The 6000-nt window shown below is 51.1% G+C and overlaps 1 protein-coding gene across 3 annotated transcripts in view; it reads right to left on the minus strand.

The window, feature by feature from the left end:
• Positions 1-5592, minus strand: part of ERICH6B (glutamate rich 6B) — a 77753-nt gene extending 72161 nt beyond the window's left edge. For all 3 annotated transcript variants that reach the window (XM_061434552.1, XM_061434553.1, XM_061434551.1), the window contains exon 1: positions 5293-5592. The gene's annotated coding sequence lies outside the window, so the exon portion shown is untranslated. The remainder of the gene's footprint in view (positions 1-5292) is intronic.
• Between the last annotated feature and the right edge of the window lie 408 nt (positions 5593-6000).

Below are 6000 nucleotides of genomic sequence, written 5' to 3' on the forward strand. Positions count from 1 at the left end.
TTTATTTTATATTGGAGTATATAGTTGATTGGGGCTTCCCTGGTGGCTCAGACAGTAAAGAATCTACCTGCAATGCAGGTGACCCGGGTTCTATTCCTGGGTCGGGAAGATCCCCTGGGGAAGGAAATGGCAACCCACTCCAGTATTCTGCCTGGAGAATTCCATGGACTGAGGAGCCTGGTGGGCTACAGTCCGTGGGGTCACAAAGAGTTGGACATGACTGGGTGACTAACACTTACTTAGTTGATTAACAATGTGTTAGTTTCAGCAAAGTGATTCAGTTCTATATATCCATGTATCTATTCGTTCTCAAATTCTTTTCTCATTTAGTTGTTACATAATATTGAGTGGAGTTCTTAGGGGCATTAATTTATCTGGGTGCTCCAGGTCTTAGCTGTGGCATGTGGGATCCAATTCCCTGACCTGGAATCGAACCTGGGGCCTCCTGCATTGAGAGTGTGGATTCTTAGCCATAGGACTATCAGGGAAGTCCCCATGGGGACATTTTAGATTTCAATGAGAAACTGGAGAGGGACAGAATGAGAGAGGAAGGTTGTCACATGTGACCTGAAAATGCCCAGTTAGTCGCTAGGAATGCTGATAAGACCAAGGGCAAAGGGAACCTTTTGTTAATGGCTGCTCGCAGGGTTTTTCCATGAGTAATTCTCTGGTCATTTAGAGGCTAACCTCGATGTGAAGACTGGAACCTCAGGCGTCCAGGCAGAGGGGCTTGTCTGCGCATGTTGCAGACCCCGGGATGGTGCTGGGCGCCTGCAGGGTGCCGTGTTAGGAATTTTGTAAGACAGAGAGTAGCTGACCTTGGTAGACCCATCATCCCAGGTTGGACATGCGTCCTTGTTCAAAGAGGGATACCTCTGAGGCAGTGAGCTCCTCCAAGGGAAGAAACCTCTGTAGCCAAAAGGCGACAGGGTCCTGAGAACGAGTGGGTTCTGGGTCTGTGCCAGCCGCCACCTGGGAGCTAGCCCTGCGCTCCTACCCGGGCCTCCTAGAATCCCCAAAGCCTGTAGAAAGCCTCTTGCACACGCTGATTTGATTAGGGCTGCGGGACTCCACCTGTTGCTGAGGGTTCGGAAAATTATGACGTGGGTGAGGACTGTGGATGGTTATTTTCTTACATAGACTGACCATGAATGTGGTTGGAGTAGCCCCAGAGCCCTGTGTGTGTGACCATAGCTGGGAACTAATGTAAAGCTGGGTGGCTTTACATTACCCTGGTGGCTCAGATAGTAAAGCATCTGCCTACAATGCAGGAGACCCAGATTCGATCCCTGGGTCAGGAGGATCCCCTGGAGAAGGGAATGGCTACCCACTCCAGTATTCTTGCCTGGAGAATTCCATGGACAGAGGAGCCTGGTGGGCTGAGTCCATGGGGTTGCAAAGAGTCAGACATAACTGAGCGATTAACACTTTCACTTTCAATGTAAAGCTAAAGTGGATCATACCCACTGGTGGAAGCAGGACTGGGGATCTTTGATGATTTGGAGCTGAGAGGCAGGCTCCGGACTTGGGGAGTGCTGCCTAAACACTCCTTTCTTCTGAAAGGCTAAGACATCAATCTAAGACGGCACAGTGGACTTCCCTGGTGGTCCAGTGGTTAAGAATCTGCCTGCTAATTCAGGAGATGCGGGTTCAATCCCTGATCCAGGAAGATTCCACATGTCTCGGGACAACTAAACCCATGTGCTGCATCTCCTGAAGTCCGGGCGCCCTAGAGCCTGTGCTCCACAAGAGAAGCCACAGCAATGAGAAGCCTGTGCATTGCAATTAGAGAGTAGCCCCCACTTGCCGCAACTAGAGAAAGCCCACATGCAGCAACGATGATCCAGCAGAGCCAAAAATAAACACATAAATAAATAATTTGAAAAAGTAAATAGAAGAGCTCTGGTGCCTGGCTCCACATTTAGAGTTTGGAGGGATTACATATTAAAAATGAATAAGCTCTGTTTTTAAACCAGCACCTGCTACTTTTGATGGGACAGGAAGAGCACAGGCAAACATTTCTAGAGTCAGAGATTGTGAGTCACATAAGGCTGAAGTCAAGAGGCCGGGTAAAGCCCTAAGGCATGATGGGACCAGCCGGTCCTGGGTGGAAGACTAGTGGCTGAGATCATTGGCGGAGGACTGGAAGGGGTGAAGAACTAGCTGCGGAAGTCCTCCCTAGCAATAAAAATACATCAGCAAAGATGTGACGGCAGGGCTCCACTGTCTCATTGTTCAAGAAAAGCCTGGAGATTCGATAGGAAATAGATGGTCTCCTTCCCAGAGGAGACTGCAGGGAAGTCTGGTTCTCCAACAGGCCTGTGTATTCATTCAGAACTCTACCTGGAAGGCTCATATCTTTCTTGTCAGTCCTTCAGGTGCCCAGAAAGAAGCCCTGTTAACATTTGCATTGTAGGCAGTCTTTAACCATCTGATCCACCAGGGAAGCCCGTATTATTTATCATTAGGGAGTCAGTTCAGGAAGAGGCCAGGCCATTGGGCTAGCCGTGGAGCAGCTGGCCAGATGGGTGCTGCAGGCCTCTCTCAGAGCCCAGGCCACAGGGCCGTGTGCGGGGCAGCCCTCCTGCCTGCTTCCTCCCTGCTTCTGTGTCCCAGTCTTTTCTTGGTCTCCTGCTTAGTCCTGCTTTATTTTCTGGAGAACACTGTATACACATTCAAGAACTCTTCACAGAGAGGGATTTCTCTGGGGGATTCTAGCCTTGCTTCTGGATTTTCTTATCACTGGAAAGGAAGTCTATTCATACTTTAAAACTTAACTCAGAGTTGCCTCCTTGGTGAGGACGTGCAGAGTCTTCTGGAAACAAGTCTGTCCTCTTCCCCCCACAGCTCCCTCAGCCCTTCTTTTCTTGCTCTCTGCATGCTTGCTTGCATGTGGGCTTCCCAGGTGGCTCAGCAATAAAGAATCTGCCTGCCAACGCAGGAGACACAGGAGATGTGGGTTCAGTCCCTGGGTGGGGAAGGTCCCCTGGAGGAAGAAATGGCAACCCACTCCAGTATTCTTGCCTGGAAAATCCCATGGACAGAGGGGACAGAGGAGCCTGGCGGGTTACAGTTCATGGGGTCCCAAAGAGTAGGACCTGACTGAGTGACTGAGCAGTAGCTTCAGTGCTTGCACGTGGCAGGATTTCAACTGGAGTCTGTGGACTGAATGGATGAGCCATATAAGAAGAAAGGTACACAGGAGACTGCTTATCAAGTTTCAGAATTTGGGGACTTCCCTGGTGGTCCAGTGGTTAAGAATCTGTCTTCCAGTGCAGGGGCCTCCAGTTCGATCCCCGGTCATGGAACTAAGAACCCACGTGCCATGCAGCAACTAGACCTGAGGGCTGCAACTAAGACCTGATGAAGCCAAAACTAACTAACTATTTCTAATACAGTTTCTGATTTGGACTTTTCAGGTCCCCATCCACTTCGTTTTATTTCACGTCATGGAGAAAAAACCCAAGATGGGTTGTGGGTGGGCTCAGACTGCAAAGATGCAGCTGATGAAGAGGATGGGACCCTTGGGTGCAGCTTAGGGGTTGCCAACCAAGGCTTGGAAGCCTTTGTTGCTGTCGTTCAGTTGCTCAGTCGTGTCCGACTCTTTGCAACACCATGGATTGCAGCACGCCAGGCCTCCCTGTCCTTCACCATCTCCCGGAGGTTGCTCAAACTCATGGCCATTGAGTCAGTGATGCCATCCAGCCATCTCATCCTCTGTCATCCCCTTCTCTTCCTGCCTTCAATCATTCCCAGCATCAGGGTCTTTTCTAATGAGTCAGCTCTTCTCATCATTGGCCAAAGTATTGGAGTTTCAGCATCAGTATTTCCCAGGAGTATTCAGGATTGATTTCCTTTAGAATTGACTGGTTTTATCTCCTTGCAATCCAAGGGACTCTCAAGAGTCTTTTCCAGCACCACAGTTCAAAAGCATCGGTTCTTTGGTGCTCAGCCTTCTTTATGGTCCAACTCTCACATCCATACATGACTACTGAAAAAACCATAGCTTTGACTATATGGAGCTTTGTTGGCAAAGTAATGTCTCTGCTTTTGCTCATCTCTGCTTTTTGGAAGCCTCAGCCGGAGCTAGCTGGAGCGCCAGGAGAAGTTTCATTTCTATAAAGAATCCAGGGTATTCTCTGGTGCTGTGCAAATACAAGGCTTTCTTGTTGCTATTGTTACCATCTTCCATAGCTGTTTATAACCTCTCTGACTAACTGGCAGGATTCTTGGCTGATAGTGAATTCCATGTGTCTGGGCTGACTGGGATCCACGTGAAAAAGTGCCAGGGGACAAACACTGAAGTCAAAAAGTGACAGTCACCCCCCCTTAGACTGATCAGTGCCATTTTCAGCAGTATAGACACCCAGTGCACTCATTATAACATAATTTCTTAAGGCCTTTTGTAAAGAAATAGAGTTTCCAGTGCATTCAGGTTTGAACTTTCAGAGAAGGTGACCTTGTGACGACAGGTAGAGGAGAGCCTGTGGAATACTAGCCCCAGCCACTCCGGGCCATCACTCTGGAAGGTTAGGGCTGCTGCTTCTGTCCTATTTTATTTTTTTAATTAATTTACTTTTTTATTGAAGGATAATTGCTTTACAGAATTTTGTTTTCTGTCAAACCTCACCATGAATCAGCCATAGGTGTCCTACTTTAGAGGAGGGGACACAGGGGTGGGGGAAGAAACACAGGGAAACGGAGTCATTTGCTTTGGGTCACAGGAGTTGATGTGTACTCAAGGCTGCAATTTGGGACATGGGGAATTCTTTTCCTGCTTAGTTGACTGGTCCATGAAGGCTGAAAACAGTATAACACACCCAGCACTTTCCCCTGAACTCAGGGCCAGGGCTGTCTGGAGTGGAAGGGACCCAGCCCTCCTTTATTGGCAGAAGTATCTGACCCCATAGAGGATGCGATGGTTGGGTGACGTCACCGATTCAGTGGCCATGAACTTGAACAAAGTCCAGGATAGAGTGAGGGACAAGGAAGCCTGGCCTGCTGCAGTCCAGCGACTTTGGGGGCGCAAGCAGTCGGATACAACTTAGCAAGGGAACAGCGACGACGATTGACCGCACACCGCGGTTCACAAAGGGGAGAAGCGCAGCATAGCTGGGAGGAGAAAGGCCAAGGGAGGGAGAGCAGAGAAAGGAAAAGGCACAAAGCTGTCAGCGCGCTGTCGCTTCTTTGTCCCCCACCCCTGGACTCTGCTCTCCACTCCCTGGCGGGGCTGCACGGGGAGGAATCGGGTCTGTCTGAGCGCGCGGGACGGCGGATGCTCGCAGCTCTTACCCGAGCCGGGCGGCCACGCGGCTCCTGCACAGAATCCCGGCGCCGGAGTTTGTTTGGTCCCGTTACCATGGTTACAGTGGCGCCCCCGTCCTCCCGGCGCCCCTGGAAGCGGTGCTGGGGCGCAGGGAGTCCGGAACCTCTGGACGTGCTCTGGGCGTCTCTCTCCCACGCCTCCCCTGGCGAGGGAGATCTTGGGGCTCAACGGCAGGAGGTTTCCTTACTATCCGCGTCACGGTCACCTGCATCGGGTGTCCCCCGAAGTGGGAACTGGGGACGACAGGCTCCAGGACCTGGAGTCGCTGGCGCCTGCCAGGCCAGACTCCCGACCCACCCACCCAGGGCTCCCAGGCAGTGGAGGGGCGGCAAACACTGGGCAGAGTTTTATTTTGTTCTGTTATTTATTTAATGGTAGGTAATTTTTATAACCTCTGTGAAAACCCTGGAGCATCCTTTCCCGGATCCTGGGCCCGATGCTGAGCTTGTGGGTGGGTGGTAGCTAAGATGGAGAGAGGCAGGGTCTGAGGCTCCCGGAGCTGAGACCCTTTAGCTGGTCAGGTGTGTGAGGCTGCAGGCTGGGCTGACAGGGTGGTGAGTGCACGAGGCATCCTGAGTGAACCCTCCAGGGCTGGCCCTCAGGACAGACACCCCTAGGCACACTGGAGGGCTGCTCCTTTGCTCTCTCCGCGGCGGTACTGTTGGAGAGGCAGG

Source organism: Bos javanicus, chromosome 12 (genome assembly GCF_032452875.1).
Source record: "Bos javanicus breed banteng chromosome 12, ARS-OSU_banteng_1.0, whole genome shotgun sequence".
Classification (NCBI taxonomy): domain Eukaryota; kingdom Metazoa; phylum Chordata; class Mammalia; order Artiodactyla; family Bovidae; genus Bos; species Bos javanicus.